The sequence below is a fragment of the Bombina bombina genome, chromosome 10 (genome assembly GCF_027579735.1).
Source record: "Bombina bombina isolate aBomBom1 chromosome 10, aBomBom1.pri, whole genome shotgun sequence".
NCBI lineage: Eukaryota > Metazoa > Chordata > Amphibia > Anura > Bombinatoridae > Bombina > Bombina bombina.
In genome coordinates, this window is record NC_069508.1 from 49192472 (window position 1) to 49210425 (window position 17954).

A 17954-nucleotide genomic window follows, 5' to 3' on the forward strand; every position below is an offset into this window, starting at 1 on the left:
GTCAACAGAGGGGCTTGTGTCTGGCCTAGCGCAGTCCACCTTCTCCAGGATTCTAGGGGAGGTTTTGACTGCTCTAGATAACCAGACACAATGATACATTCATTTCCCCCATACCCCCCACCAGGAATGGAACCGTCTTAAACAAGGCTTCTATCTATTCCCAATGTCATGGGGGCAATTGATTGCACACATGTGCGTATCGTGGCCCCACATGAAGAGCCAATCCTCTATATTAACAGGAAAGGGTTTCACTCATTGAATTGCCAGATGGTCTGCGATACCACTCTGAAATTCTTACATGTGTATGCAGGCTTCCAGGGGAGTACACATGATTCCTACATCCTGCGCCAGACCTCCTTATTCAATATGTTTGAAAATGGAATACTCTCTGGAGGATGGCTGCTTGGTGAGTACCTTCATTCTGTCTGTATATTTCTACTAAAGGGACACTAAGCACAAATTAATTATCTCATGTTTCAGATAGATAATACAATGTTAAACAGCATTACAATTCCCTTATATTATCTCATTTGATTTATTCTTTAGATATCCTTTGTGGAAAAAATAGCAATGCACATAGATGAGCCAATCATATGAGGCTTCTATGTGCAGCCACCAATCAGCAGCTAATGAGCATATCTAATATGCTTGTCAGCAAATGTTATCTAGAGAATGGAGCAAATGATCTAATAGAAGTAAATTATAAAGTTGCTAAAATTTGCTGGTTCTTTTTAAAGGGACAGTCTAGTATAAATTACACTTTCCTAATATGCTTGTCAGATCATTTGCTCCATTCTCTAGATAACATTTGCTGACAAGCATATTCGGAAAGTGTAATATATACTAGACTGTCCCTTTAAAAAGAACCTGCAATTTTTAGCAACGTTATAATTTACTTCTATTAGATCATTTGCTCCATTCTCTAGATAACATTTGCTAATAGAAGTAAATTATAACGTTGCTAAAAATTGCAGGTTCTTTTTAAAGGGACAGTCTAGTAGAAATTGCACTTTCATTATTCAGATAGGACTTTTAATTTGAATCAACTCTCCAATTTACTTCCATTAACAAAATGTGCACAGTATTTTTATATTTTAACTTTTTGAGTCACCAGCTCCTACTGAGCATGTGCAAGAATAAGTGTGTATGCATTTGTGAATGGCTGATGGCTTTCACATGGTACAGGGGGAGATGAAAAATACATATTATATATACATTGTCATAAAAAAATTTTTTGGATTTTAGACTAAGTGCTATTGCATTGTCTTGTTATCTTGCATTTGTTGATTATGAAAATCTACTGTGTTAACTGGTCCTTTAAAATAGAATTTTGGTCTAGACTAATCCTGGCATAAAAGTAGATTGCTTACAATGCACAAATTTAATGTTTTGGTTAAATATATCTTTTAAATGAAATCCAAGTTATGTCCCTTTTAAGCACATTATGTACCTGTAGTAATCAGAATACATATGTTACATGACAGGTGACACAGGGTACGGCTGCAGACCATGGCTATTAACCCCCTTGGTGCACCCCATTACATAGCCACAACTCAGGTACCAGGAGGCCCACATAAGAACAAGGAATGTCATCGAAAGGAGCTTTGGCCTATTAAAAACCAGGTTCAGGTGTCTGGATGTTACAGGCGGAGCACTACAGTATAACCCCAACAAAGTGTGTTCCATTGTCAATGCTTGCTGTATTCTACACAACATTGCTGTGGACACACGTTTGTTGGGGGACATTGACCCAGAGCAGCAGCAGCAGCTGGTTCCTGTACCTGATGATGTGGACAGGGGGACACTGAGGGGGAATGAAGTGAGGGACCTTGTCATCTGGGAATACTTCACCTGTAAGTTACTTATTCATAAGTACAGTAAACCGTAACATTCACATGTATTATGATGTTTGACAGTACCTCACCAACCATTGCATGTGTATATATCATGTGTTGCAGAATTACTTACTTCGGATTTCCACTGCATGTAAGTGAAACTACTACATCCCAACCCCCTTCCCTTAAAGGGACACTATACCCAAACATTTTCTTTCATGATTAAGGTAGAGAATAATATAATTTTAAACAACATTCCAATTTACTTCTATTACTTAATTTGCTTTATTCTTTAGATATACTTTAATGAAGAAATAGCAATGCACACAGTGAACCAATCACAGGAGGCATCTATGTCCAGCTACCAATCAGCAGCTACTAAGCATATCTAGATATGCTTTTCAGCAAAGAATATCAAGAGAATGAAGCAAAATAGATAATAGAAGTAAATTAGAAAGTTGTTTATAATTGTATGCTCTTTCTAAATCATGAAAGAAAAAATGTGGATTTCATGTCCCTTTAACAACCCTAATTACTGTATATTTCTCATTTGTTTCATTCATGTTTAGTTCACTATGATTTATTGACTATCATTAAGAATGATGATAATGGATATTTATACCTTATGTTCACACCTTCTGTAAATACATTATTAGTTAGATATACCCATGTGTCAATTTATATTGGATGTGAGAAACCTTGATTTACATCATAGAAGTGAATATTACTATATGTACCCTTCATACACAACTATGTGATGTGGTTTATAGAATAGGAATATGTCCTAAACATGATAATAATACCTTTTTGGGCCATTTCAACACAGGTATTATTATATGTTTTAACAATATTACTGTACTAAAACACACCTCACATGGATGTGGATGACAATTATATGGTAAATAACAGAGGACAAGATTTATGGTCAACTATAAGAATATTTATTTGTTTTTTGCCTTCTTGGATGAGGGTTGTGAGGTGCCTGGAGTAGATCTCCTGGTTCTTCTGGGTTGTGTGGATTCAGAGGATCCTGCAGGAGTGCTGGCCACAGATGAGATGCTGGAGGCAATGTCCTGCTGGTATGTGAAATGCTCCACCAACACACCCAACAGTTGGTTTTGTTCCCTCCATCTGTTGTCACTCTGAATCTGCATGTCCGAAATAACTCTCAGCATCTGAGATTGATTCTGGACGATACCACCTAAAGATGCTGCCATGTCCCGTTGCAGCTCAATGGAATGCTGTAGTAAAGTCTGTTGGCTCCTGTAAAACCTGCGTTGGTCTCTCTGCATTCTCTCGCAGGTTGATGTGAGCCTCTCGCAGGTTGATGTTTGCCTCCTCTGTAGGGCAATGTATTCGTCACCCATGGCGGAAGTGAGAGGATCTATAGGCTCTTCCCCAGCAGGGACTCTAGGCGCAGGTTCACCCCTATCTGCTCTTTCAACTTCAATATCCTCAGCTGTTGGTGCTGCTGGAGGGATCACAGCTGCTGGTGCTGCCGGAGGGATCACAGCTGCTGGTGCTGCCGGAGGAATCACAGCTGCTGGTGCTGCCGGAGGAATCACAGCTGCTGGTGCTGCCGGAGGGATCACAGCTGCTGGTGCTGTCGGAGGGATCACAGCTGCTGGTGCTGCCGGAGGGATCACAGCTGCTGGTGCTGCCGGAGGGATCACAGCTGCTGGTGCTGCCAGAGGGATCACAGCTGCTGGTGCTGCCGGAGGGATCACAGCTGCTGGTGCTGCCGGAGGGATCACAGCTGCTGGTGCTGCCGGAGGGATCACAGCTGCTGGTGCTGCCGGAGGGATCACAGCTGCTGGTGCTGCCGGAGGGATCACAGCTGCTGGTGCTGCCGGAGGGATCACAGCTGCTGGTGCTGCCGGAGGGATCACAGCTGCTGGTGCTGCCGGAGGGATCACAGGCGGTGCTGCCTGTGGGATGATGACAGCTCTATGCTCCTCCTCAGATGCTGGAGCTCTTCCAAGCAAAGCAGATGGTGGAGATCTCTGGATGGACTGGTAGTCCCATTGCTGGCTGGTGTGCACCCACTCAGCCTGGTGGTATAATCCCTGACTGGCCTGATATTGTTGTGGGGGGGTAAAGGCATCTACCCTTCGGGGCTGACTTGGCTCCCCCTCCAAGCCATAGGAATAGTCCTCCGGCCAGGGCTCCTGCCAGGTATCCTCTTGCAATGCTGGCGGCATGACATCTGGATTGTCAGTAGAGGCAGTCCATTTCAGCTCATGCCTGGGAGCATACTCTTGTTGGACTCTCTGGACCGGTGGTCGAGGTGGCGAAATTCTTTGTGGTGGAGGGGGATGCATGGGCATTTGCACCCTGGTGACTGGAGGTTCTTTGGAGGAGTCAAATGATGAGAGGGATTAGTACAGTCAGATATATATCCATGTGGGCATACAATGTACATGCTAGGGCCTATACACATTCTCATGTCAAACTCTATAACATGCACAGGCACATTGAGATTTGTGATATGAGGGTTTTTAATATGCAAAGTATACATGTATGTGTTTCATACAATAGTTCTGTGTACATGTCAGTGATGGAGAAAATGTGTTCTTTAAGTGACACTATGGTTGTGATGACTATAGTGTCCATTTACTGTAAACTCTACATGTGTCTTGTGGCCTGTGTTACTCTGAGACATGTTAGTATTTCACTATTCCACCTCATATCATGAATTTCAATGTGTTAAGTAGCATTAAATGGACATTAAACCCATTTTTATTCTTTCATGATTCAGCTAGAGAATGCAATTTTAAACAACTTTGTAATTTACTTCCATTACCGAATTTGCTTCATTCTCTTGATATTCTTAACTGAAAAGCATATCTAGATAGGCTCAGAAGCTGCTGATTGGTGGCTGCACATCAACGCCTCGTGTGATTGCCTCACCCATGTGCATTGATATTTAATAAACAAAGAATAACAAAATAATGAAGGAAATTAGATAATAGAAGTAAATTGGGATGTTGTTTAAAACTGTATTCTCTATCTGAATAATGAAATAAAAAGATTTGTTTTAATGCCCCTTTAATGTGAAATCTAATTGTAGATGTTTTTGTTAGTAGGCCAAATACCATGCTCCTCATTGTGTACATGAATGTGTGACATTATAGGATGTTATATCTCAAATACATATAATACTGGTGTGTGGGATGTTACTCACCAGCATGCTGCGCTGATGTTGCCATCCCTGAGTCACGAGCCCCTGGAAGTCCACGGACTGCTGTGACGCTCAGGGACCTACGAATGAGCTCCTGCCACTCATTATATTCTGCCTCCTGGTGAGGCCCACCTCCTGTTGCCCTCTGGGACATTGCTTCTTGGCCCATTTTCTCCTTGACTCTACTCTTACAATCATTCCACCTTTTCTTTAGGCCATCCACAGTCCTCCTCTGCTGGGACACACCATTAACTGCCTCCTCCACCTTCAGCCAGGCATCTTTACGCCTACGGGCAACTCCTTTGCCCTTCTCTTGGCCAAAGAGGGCGGTATGGTTCTCCAGGACGGCCTGGACTAGAGCGAGGTTTTCAGCAAAGGTGAAGTTGGGGCACCTCATACACTCCTCATCCTGGGCCGCCTGGCTCCCTCCCTGGGATATTCCTGGTGTGGGTTCCTCCCTATCCTCTCCCTCCTCCCCCCTTCTATCCCCATGTGCACACTCTATCCCTCTTCTACTGAGTGTGCCTGGCCTTGGGGCAACCCCACTCCCATCCTCCCTTCTAAGTCTCCCTCTCCCCACCCCACTGACTCCCTGACGGGGACCCTGCTGCTCTTCCTGACCATAATCCTCTCCCTGCAACTCCCCTTCCCTCCCCCCCCCCCGCCCTAGCTCTCCCTGACATCCTCACACTACACACACTCACACTCACTCCCACTTCAATCACACACAATCACAACCAAACACTCGGCCTTTCACACTGTAAAAGATAAATAAAATGTGTAAGGTGTTAGAAAAAAAAAAGTGTTGTGTATTTTGTATATGTGTGTATGCAAAATGTGTGCAATATGTAAAAAAGTGACAGTACTGTACAAGCTTAACAAATCCACCAAATGCGACCTAACTAAATATTTTCAGTGCGCCTCTCTCTCTACTCTAACCACTTTCTCCTACTCACTGTAGTGTGCTGTAGCTCCAAGAACCAACCAAACACACTAAAGAAAATGGCGGCTGCGCAGAGGTTTAAGTATGATTTTTGAATGTCGTAATTACGTGGCGCATCTTTTAGAACTGGCTGTTAGTTTCGACGATTCGTTGCCTAATTTGCATAAAACTACACTTTATTGAGAGTTTACGTGAACAAAATACTGGCGTAAGTACTAAACGACTAAAATGTGTATTTGCGCACATTTTAGCTGATCGCCGGTTTTTCCTACTTACGCCAGTTTAGCATCTGACGGTGCAGTATATTGGATAGGTCGAGTTGCGAGGTGATATAACGGGCGGAGCGGGTTAAGACAAAGTAGGGAGATCTTCAGGGGCTTAGTGTTAGGTTTATTTAAGGGGGGTTTGGATTAGATTAGGGGTATGTGGGTGGTGGGTTGTAATGTTGGGGGGGGGGTATTGTATGTTTTTTTTTTACAGGCAAAAGAGCTGTTTTCTTTGGGGCATGCCCCGCAAAAGGCCCTTTTAAGGGCTGGCAAGGTAAAAGAGCTTTACAATTTTAATTTTAGAATAGGGTAGGGCATTTTTTTATTTTGGGGGGCTTTGTTATTTTTTTAGGGGCTTAGAGTAGGTGTAATTAGTTTAAAATTCTTGTAATCTTTTTTTATTTTTTGTAATTTAGTGTTTTTTTTTTGTAATTTAGTTTAGTTGATATAATTGTAGATAATTGTAGATAGTTTATTTAATTTATTTATTGATAGTGTAGTGTTAGGTTTAATTGTAACTTAGGTTAGGATTTATTTTACAGGTAATTTTGTAATTATTTTAACTAGGTAACTATTAAATAGTTATTCACTATTTAATAGCTATTGTACCTGGTTAAAATAAATACAAAGTTGCCTGTAAAATAAATATTAATCGTAAAATAGCTACAATATAATTATTATTTATATTGTAGCTATAATAGGGTTTATTTTACAGGTAAGTATTTAGCTTTAAATAGGAATAATTTATTTAATAAGATTTATTTTATTTCGTTAGATTAAAATTATATTTAACTTAGGGGGGGTGTTCGGGTTAGGGTTAGACTTAGCTTTAGGGGTTAATACATTTATTAGAGTAGCGGCGAGGTCCGGTTGGCAGAATAGGAGTTAATACTTGAAGTTAGGTGTCGGCGATGTTAGGGAGGGCAGATTAGGGGTTAATACTATTTATTATAGGGTTTTTGAGGCGGGAGTGAGGCGGATTAGGGGTTAATAACTTTATTATAGTAGCGGTGAGGTCCGGTCAGCAGATTAGGGGTTAATAATTGTAGGTAGGTAGTGGCGACGTTGGGGGGGGGCAGAATAGGGGTTAATAAATATTATGTAGGGGTCGGCGATGTTAGGGGCAGCAGATTAGGGGTAAATAGGGATAATGTAGGTGGCGGCGGTGTGCGGTCGGCAGATTAGGGGTTAAAAAAATTTAATAGAGTGGCGGCGATGTGGGGGGGCCTCGGTTTAGGGGTACATAGGTAGTTTATGGGTGTTAGTATACTTTAGAGCACAGTAGTTAAGAGCTTTATGAACCGGCATTAGCCCAGAAAGCTCTTAACTCCTGGCTTTTTTTGCGGCTGGAGTCTTGTCATTAGATTTCTAACGCTCACTTCAGCCAAGACTCTAAATACCAGAGTTAGAAAGATCCCATTGAAAAAATAGGATACGCAATTGGCGTAGGGGGATCTGCGGTATGGAAAAGTGGGGGCTGGAAAGTGAGCGTTAGACCCTTTCCTGACTGACTCTAAATACCAGCGGGCGGTAAAAAACAGCATTAGGACCCCCTAACGCTGGTTTTAACGGCTAACGCAGAACTCTAAATCTAGGCGAGTGATAATCCAAAAAATTACCGAATCCCCAGATTTGCACAGCCAACATTGTTGTATTAATATACTTTTAACCTCTGTAATTAACTTGTATCTAAGCCTCTTTTGACAGCCCCCCCCCCTGGCTATTTATTATCTATTGACTTGCATTTTAGCCAATTGGTGCAGTATCATGCAAACTCCACAGGAGAGAGCACAATGTTATCTATATGGCCAACATGAATTAGCAGTCTCTTGTTGTGAAAAGCTAATTAAAAAAGTATGTGATAAAAGGCTGTCTGTGGTGACTTAGAAAAAGGCAGAAATTTAGAGGTTTAAATGTTATAAATAAAATTAATATAACAATGTTGGTTGTGCTAAGCTGGGGAAAGGGTAGTAAAGGCGTTAGCTATCTTTTTAAACAATAACAATTTTGGTGTTGACTGTCCCTTTAACTGAATTTTTCACACATGCTGAAGCAATTTTATGTATACAGACTTGCCCTTAATATCCTGAGTGTATGTCATTATTGATTTTATGTAATAAATCCTTGGTTTTTATCTTGATTGAGTGTTTTGTGCCTTATATAGTAACAGTGTGAGTACAGTTTAACCCTTACCAACCATCCTTTTGATAATGATTGTTTTATAATTTCTCTTGTTTCTTTCCGGATTTGGAGATGTTTCTATAATAATAAGATTTTTGTGTACCAGTGGATTAACACAGACTATATCCTTTTTTGCGCACCCTGAGACTATTTGGTTTTAAATATGGTAAGAATATTAAATGGGTTTATTTTCTGCTGGGAGTTGGAAGTTAGTCATGTTTCTATAAAAATAATATCAAAGTATAGATTTATTAAGTTCTTACATTGCATTAAAGTAAAAATAAAGGCCACCTTCATTAAACGGTGCCTTTATTTCGCCGGTACTTCACTGCTAAGATTAGCGGCTCTGGCGTCCCACGACACTGCTCTTTTTGTCATTAAGGTGACTTTTGCACCTCTCAGCCGTGTGGCAAAACTTAAAAGTGTCACAAAATACATCCAAAAATATATTACAAAGTACAGTTACACCTATATATAACACTGTATAATATTTTTATATATACTGTGTGTATATATATATATATATATATACACAGTATATATATATATATATATATATATATATATATACATACATACATATACAGTATATTTGTATATATATATATATATATATATATATATATATATATATATATATATGCATATGTATTAATGTATTAATATGTGTTTATATATATATGTACAATAAGATTGATACACTTCACAGTGCTACACCATATTCTACTAAAGAGTAATGCATTCAATATTGTATAATATTCAAATGAGTGCAAAATATTTGTATACAATAGGTATGTAAAAAATTCGTATGTAGTTCAAAAATGTTACCCACTTTTGAAAAATGCAGAATAGTTGAATTATTAAAGCGATAGAAATATATTATCGGTAGCAGTAGAAACAATTCAAGTAATTCATACGGACCATATAGCTCTATTAATAACTAATGCAGTAAAGCTATTAGCATATGTAGAGAACAAGGCAAAATTTCAATATAATATACAGATACTATCTTATCACAAAAAGTCCAATTTTCGACAACATTCAGCTTGATCAAATGTCAACATGGTATCCCTTATTGGGCTCCTATCCTACTTACATCCAGATACCTCAATCGTATGAGGTAAGTGTATTGCACAAAGTTAGATCGGTTCTGGATTGCCTGCCGGATCACCTCCACTCAGAGACTCGCCTCTGATGAAAAAGCTTTGTATAGCTTTGAAACGCGTCAGGCTTTGTAGGGTGTTGTTTTCCGGCTGCTAACTTTTTTAATCTAATCTATTATATATTTTAAGAAGTATCGCTATAAAAGCATTTTTATTCACTACTACTCACTGTATATGCGAATGTGTTTAGCAAACAGTGGTTTTTAAGTATAATATTCCCCTACAGTTTGTGTAATACTTGAGGTCCAGCAAATAAAGTATATACTACATTGGATACAACTTGTTTTATACGTTCATGTGATACCTCATAGTGATTGAGGTTGGATATTGTAAGTAGCACTCTGTATTTAACCCCTTAACGACTGAGGACGTGCAGGGTACGTCCTCAGAAAAAAGGCAGTTAATGCCTGAGAACGTACCCTGCACGTCCTCAGTGTGGAAAGCAGCTGGAAGCGATCCTGCTCGCTTCCAGCTGCTTTCCGGTTATTGCAGTGATGCCTCGATATGGAGGCATCCTGCAATAACCTTTTTAAGTCATCCGGTGCAGAGAGAGCCACTCTGTGGCCCTCTCTGCACCGGAGATCGGTGGCTACCTGCATTGGTGGGTGGGAGCCGGACCGGGAGGCGGGTGGCGGCCATCGATGGCCATGTAGATGTGAAGGGGGGCGGGATCGTGGGCGGGGGGTGGCTGGGGGCGCGCACGGGCGCGCGCGCGTGCACGGGAGGGAGGGGGCGGGCGCGTGCACGGGGAGGGAGCGGGTGGGAACCGCTACACTGCAGAAAATGGGGAAATAAAAAATATATCAAAATATAAAATTTAAACAATCAGCAAGGTGGTGGGGGTTTGTCTGTGGGGGGTGGGGGGGGGGAAGCTACACTACAGAAAAAAACAAAAAAACACAAAAAAAAGCACTTTTTATTGTAAACTGGGTACTGGCAGACAGCTGCCAGTACCCAAGATGGCCCCCAATAAGGCAGAGGGGAGGGTTAGAGAGCGGTTTTGGGGGGGATCAGGGAGGTTGGGGGCTAAGGGGGGGATCCTACACAGTAGCATATGTAAATATGCTAAAAAAAAATCATTTTTTTTTAAAAACCCTTTTATTTTAGTACTGGCAGACTTTCTGCCAGTACTTAAGATGGCGGGGACAATTGTGGGGTGGGGGAGGGAAGGGAGCTGTTTGGGAGGGATCAGGGGGTGGGATGTGTCAGATGGGAGGCTGATCTCTACACTAAAGCTAAAATTAACCCTGCAAGCTCACTACAAACTCCCTAATTAACCCTTTCACTGCTAGCCATAATACACGTGTGAGGCGCAACAGGATTTAGTGGCCTTCTAATTACCAGAAAGCAACGCCAAAGTCATATATGTCTGCTATTTCTGAACAAAGGGGATCCCAGACAAGCATTTACAACCATTTGTGCCATAATTGCACAAGCTGTTTGTAAATGATTTCAGTGAGAAACCTAAAATTGTGAAAAATTTTACGTTTTTTTTAATTTGATCGCATTTGGCGGTGAAATGGTGGCATGAAATATACCAAAATGTGCCTAGATCAATACTTGGGGTTGTCTACCTACTACACAACACTAAAGCTAAAATTAACCCTACAAGCTCCCTAAAAGCTCCATAATTAACCCCTTAACTGCTGGGCATGATACACTTGTGGTGCGCAGTGGCATTTAGCGGCCTTCTAATTACCAAAAAGCAACGCCAAAGCCATATATGTGTGCTATTTCTGAACAAAGGGGATCCCAGAGAAGAATTTACAACCATTTATGCCATAATTGCACAAGCTGTTTGTAAATGATTTCAGTGAGAAACCTAAAGTTTGTGAAAAAAATTGTGAAAAAGTGAACAATTTTTTGTATTTGATCGCATTTGGCGGTGAAATGGTGGTATGAAATATACCAAAATTGGCCTAGATCAATACTCTACTAAAAAAAAATATATACATGTCAAGGGATATTCAGGGATTCCTGAAAGATATCAGTGTTCTAATGTAACTAGCGCTAATTTTGGAAAAAAATGGTTTGGAAATAGCAAAGTGCTACTTGTATTTATGGCCCTATAACTTGCAAAAAAAGCAAAGAACATGTAAACATTGGGTATTTCTAAACTCAGGACAAAATTTAGAAACTATTTAGCATGGGTGTTTTTTGGTGGTTTTAGATATGTAACAGATTTTGGGGGTCAAAGTTAGAAAAAGTGTGTTTTTTTCCATTTTTCCTCATATTTTATCATTTTTTTTATAGTAAATTATAAGATATGATGAAAATAATGGTATCTTTAGAAATTCCATTTAATGGCGAGAAAAACGGTATATAATATGTGTGGGTACAGTAAATGAGTAAGAAGAAAATTACAGCTAAACACAAACACCGCAAAAATGTAAAAATAGCCTTGGTCCCAAACGGACAGAAAATGGAAAAGTGCTCTGGTCACTAAGGGGTTAAATAAACAATGTTTGTAACAGAGTTACGCTATGTTACTCTTTTTGTTCCATTACATATATTGAAATTACCCGGATGTGGGAAAAAGAGCTGCTGCACGTTGCAAGCACCAAAGAGAACCTGTGACCGTCGGTGAGATAAGGAGCCAGGAGGCACTGAGCAGAGGTGATCCAGCAGGCAATCCAGAACTGATCTAACTTTGTGCAATACACTTACCTCATACAATTGAGGTATCCGGATGTAAGTAGGATAGGAGCCCAATAAGGGATACCGTGTTGACATTTGATCAAGCTGAATGTTGTCGAAAATTGGACTTTTTGTGATACGATAGTCTCTGTATATTATATTGACTTTTGCCTTGTTCTCTACATATGCTAATAGCTTTACCGCATTAGTCATTAATAGAGCTATATGGTCCGTATGAATTACTTGAATTGTTTCTACTGCCACAGATAGTATATTTTTATCGCTTTAATAATTCAACTATTCTGCATTTTTCAAAAGTGGGTAACATTTTTTAACTACATACAAATTTTTTACATACCTATTGTATACAAATATTTTGCACTCATTTGAATATTATACAGTATTGAATGCATTACTCTTTAGTAAAATATGGTGTATCACTGTGAAGTGTATCAATCTTTTTTTTTTTTTTTTTTAAATAATTTTTATTGAGGTAATATGGCAAACATAAGTATATTTTCAGAAAGAAACATCATGGCAACATGCCCATTTGATATACATCAGACTTTACATGTTGAATAGAACAAACATGCCCTCACATCTGCATATTCTAGGCAAATCCGAACCCAAAGGTACAGTGTCTAGCCATGGATATTACCCCATTTTACATAAGTACATATTCAAACGGACAATTAACATGTGTTTAGACAAACAGCTCAATATAAGCCTAATTTCGGTGACCAATTCTTGACATATACAGGCTTATACTTGTCCATATTATATTTAGCATAACTTATAACTAAACAACATGACACATGAAAATCATCAGATAGAAATCTAATTTAAGTGTCACCTGGGATGAACTTACTTCTCAACTATACCTGGTACGAGAGCTTATGATGGATAGGTGTATCAATCTTATTGTACATTTATCCTTATTATTGACAGATAGGGTTGAGGGTACACCCCATCAGTCATCCTTTACACATACATAGCAGCTTCACTTCTGTACTGAGATTTACAGCGCCTTCCAGTGGTTGCAGTGAGTTTTGTCACAACAACCACTCACACAATTCTTTTTTGTTTATTTATATATATAAATATATACACACACACACACATTTACAGACATATATACACATATAAACACACACACACACACACACACACACACATATATATATATATAGACAAGATTTGGGAATAAGCACTCACTGGTCTTCAGACAACAAAGTCACCAAATTTTTTTTTATTACGTGCTGTTGTGACGTTTCGGGACACAACACAGTCCCTTCCTCTGACAGTGTTATAATGAAAAAAGCAGCCTTAAATAGACCCCAAACACACTCCCAGAAATCTCAGAACCAATAAAAGGACCTGTAGCTTACACACCCCCAAACAACAAAATATAATTGGTTAATAACCACCAATGTAGTGAGAATACCAAACACCATAAAAACTACATAATCCAATATAAAATGTATTCATTGTATCATCAGGGTCCATAGTCCTAGTTGTCAATCCAACAGTATTCAGAATACCACAAAAGCCTTTAGACTCATAAAATTAACCAACATGTTATTCACGGATCAAATGGTCCAATCACGATAGCAGTATGATAGTCCAATCATCATCCTGCATAACGAGACAAAATCTCGGCTATCTTTCACAACATTGAATTAAATAAATCAAACACTTTTTATTGGATCTCTCACACATCCCAATAATGGGCTAGCCTTGTACAATGTGCAACCGCAACTGTATAAACTGAGCCTGCCACAACAACACCGGTGTCATGTTCGTACCTACTCATCATCATGTTTATTTACTATACCAAATCAGCCCACTGTGGGGCGGTATCAGAGCTCATCTTGACCAATCACAGTGTCGTACCATTCGCACATGTTAATATAAGGTAAACAAAAGGGCACGCTACCCATATGAACCCGGGGGAGAGAGACCCATGCTCCATTCAATGATAGGGGAGAGACAGGCGCACTGTCTAGAAAGTCTCAGCGCCACACCAAAATATCACACTGACAAGTATGTGAATATTAAAATAATTAACCTAATTGACAAAGATTAATATACCAAATCACGCCCACTGTGGGGCGGTGTCACAGCTCATCTTACCCAATCACCATGTCGTAACATTCACGCATGTTAGTATAAGATAAATAAACAAAGAGCATATTACCCATGCCAACCTGAGGGAGAGAGACATACGTACTGTCCAATGATAAGGGAGAGGCAGGCGCACTGTTTGGAAATTCCCAGCGCCACACCAAACTGTCACACTCACAAGTATATAAATATTAAATAATTGTCATAATTACCAAAGATTAGACGGGGAAACCTAATCGCCATTATCTACCACATGCCATCACACAGACTATTTTTTTAAAACAGCACCCCTCACAGGGGAACATACATGTATATATGTAAGGCACTAAGTTTGACCCTCTTCTACAATATGATAAATAGTGTACTGACCCATATCACCAAAGAAACCAAGAGGCAAACATCCATATTGAGTCAGATATATACCAATAATATAGCACCAACACAAACTACCCGATCTGGGTATATCAAACTGACAATCAACTACATTAATGGCTACATGCAAAAATGAACCCCCCTTGGATACAGAGGCAGGTATTAAATGGTGCACAGATAGAGCCAACTTGGCACCCATTGGCATCTCGCTTATGACACACATCACTCGCTCTGGGAGAACCACTGGACCACCCAGTTGGGAATTTTCAATCCTCTAAACAATAAACCTACAATGATCGCTTGACCAAACTAGGACCCTGCAGGGTTTGGAGACCAAATAGCTCCTATATAGCTAATCACCATAAATGTCATTCTCTTGGAACCATCATTCGATGCAACTATTGACCCAGGACCCCGATGATAGAACAAGAATGTGATCACATACAAAATATTAAAATAAAAAATAAATAAAAACAATATGTTAGACAGGGTCATATAGGGAAGGAACAATCCATGGTAGCATATACATCAAGTCTCATCTAAGACTTTTAGATTAATCAAGCACTTCAACAGATCATAGACTCATCAGATCATGGACTCTCATAGAGACTTTTCAGGATTACCTAGTCATATGACCCATTGTTTGTATAATTGACTTGTGGAGTAAGTATACCATGGGGGGGCGCCCCCCCCATAGTGGAACAACTATAAAATAGAAAATGGATCCTCATTAAATTATATGTTATATTGCCAACCGGTATGTACATTCAGGCCTCTAGGGCTTAGTGTCCCCAATTCATAAATCCACCTGGATTCCTTCTGTAGCAAGAGTTTTGCTCTATCACCTCCTCTTCTTAAACATGGAAGATGATCAATGATCCTAAATCTCAGTTCATTCAAAGAATGTCCTGCCTCCAGAAAGTGGAGTCCAACCGGCTGATCCTACTTCCCTTTCTTGATTGCTGTCCGAATACTGGACTGATGGTTCACCATCCTCGTTTGGGCATCATCAACAGTTATCCCAGTGTACAATTTGCCACATGGGCAATTGAGGAGATACACCACAAATTTGGTTGTGCACATGAGAAAAAATTTTATCTCGTATTTCTTCTTCCTGTCAGGATGATTGAAGTGAGAGCCAGTCAGCATCCTGTTGCAGGTTACGCAACTAGGGCATCGGTAACATCCCTTCTTATCAGATTTTAACCAAGCATGGTGAGCTGAGTTGGAACAGATGTCAGTTTTTACCAATTCATCTCTTAAGCTGCGACCTCGTTTGTATCCAATTCTCGGAGCTTGCCATCCCTTGAATGGAAGTGCAGCATCCGTCTCAAGGAGTTTCCATTCATTCTTCACTGTCTGAGATATAAAGTAGGTCTCAAAGGAGAAGGTAGTGACAAAAGTTAGTTGTCTGTCCATCTTAGGCATAGTTGATCTCTCATTGACTGAGGGTGCATTGGCATGGTTCCTTATCAAGAGTTTCTTCTTGTATCCTCTGTCAAGGAAACGTTTTGTCATTTCATCTAATTTTTTTGAACACAACTCACCGTTCGTGTTGTTATGTATAACTCTTTAATTTTGTGCTTTTGGGATATTATCGATCAAAGAAGGTTGATGACAACTTCGGGCATGTAGAATTGAATTCCGATCAGTCTTCTTTCGGGAATAGAGTTGTCCCCAGGCCTCCATCAGTTTTAAAGATCCTGACATCCAAGTAGTCAACTGTATTGGCATCAGTTTTATGGGTGAAAGGAATGGTACTTTCCAATCTGTTAAGCTCATCTATTCTGTGAATGAACTGAGATTTAGGATCATTGATCATGTTCCACGTTTAAGAAGAGGAGGTGATAGAGCAAAACTCTTGCTACAGAAGGAATCCAGGTGGATTTATGAATTGGGGACACTGAGCCCTAGAGGCCTGAATGTACATACCGGTTGGCAATGTTATGTATAATTTAATGAGGATCCATTACTCCACAAGTCAATTATCCAAACAATGGGTCATATCACTAGGTAATCCTGAAAAGTCTCTATGAGAGTCCATGATCTGATTAGAGTCTATGATCTGTTGATAAGTGCTTTATTAATCTAAAAGTCTCTTAGAAGAGACTTGATGTATATGCTACCATGGACTGTTCCTTCCCTATACGACCCTGTCTAACATATTGTTTTTTTTTTTCATTTATTTTTTATTTTAATATTTTGTATGTGATCACATTCTTGTTCTATCATCAGGGTCCTGGGTCAATAGTTGCATCGAATGATGGTTCCAAGAGAATGACATTTATGGTGATTAGCTATATAGGAGCTACTTAGTCTCCAAACCCTGCAGGGTCCTAGTTTGGTCAAGCGATCATTGTGGGTTTATTGTTTTGAGGATTGGAAATTCCACACTGGGTGGTCCAGTGGTTCTCCCAGAGCGAGTGATGTGTATCATAAGCGAGATGCCAATGGGTGCCAAGTTGGCGCTATCTGTGCACCATTTAATACTAACTTCCTCTGTATACAGGGGGGTTAATTTTTGCGTGTAGCCATTAATGTAGTTTATTGTCAGTTTGATATACCCAGATCGGGTAGTTTGTGTTGATGCTATGCTATTGGTATATATCTGACTCAATATGGATGTTTGCCTCTTGGTTTCTTTGGTGATATGGGTCAGTACACTATTTATCATATTGTAGAAGAGGGTCACACTTAGTGCCTTACATATATACATGTATGTTCCCCTGTGAGGGGTGCTGTTTTTAAAAAATAGTCTGTGTGATGGCATGTGGTAGATAATGGCGATTAGGTTTCCCTGTCTAATCTTTGGTAACTATGACAATTAATTTAATATTTATATACTTGTGAGTGTGACACTTTGGTGTGGCGCTGGGAATTTCCAAACAGTGCGCCTGTCTCTCCCTTATCATTGGACAGTATGTATGTCTCTCTCCCTCGGGTTGGCATGGGTAATATGCTCTTTGTCTATTTATCTTATACTAACATGTGTTAGTTTAATATTCACATACTTGTCAGTGTGATATTTTGGTGTGGCGCTGAGACTTTCTAGACAGTGCGCCTGTCACTCCCCTATCATTGAATGGAGCATGGGTCTCTCTCCCCCGTGCGAATGGTACAACACTGTGATTGGTCAAGATGAGCTTTGATACCGCCCCATAGTGGGCGTGATTTGGTATAGTAAATATACATGATGATGAGTAGGTACAAACATGACACCGGTGTTGTTGTGGCAGGCTTAGTTTATACAGT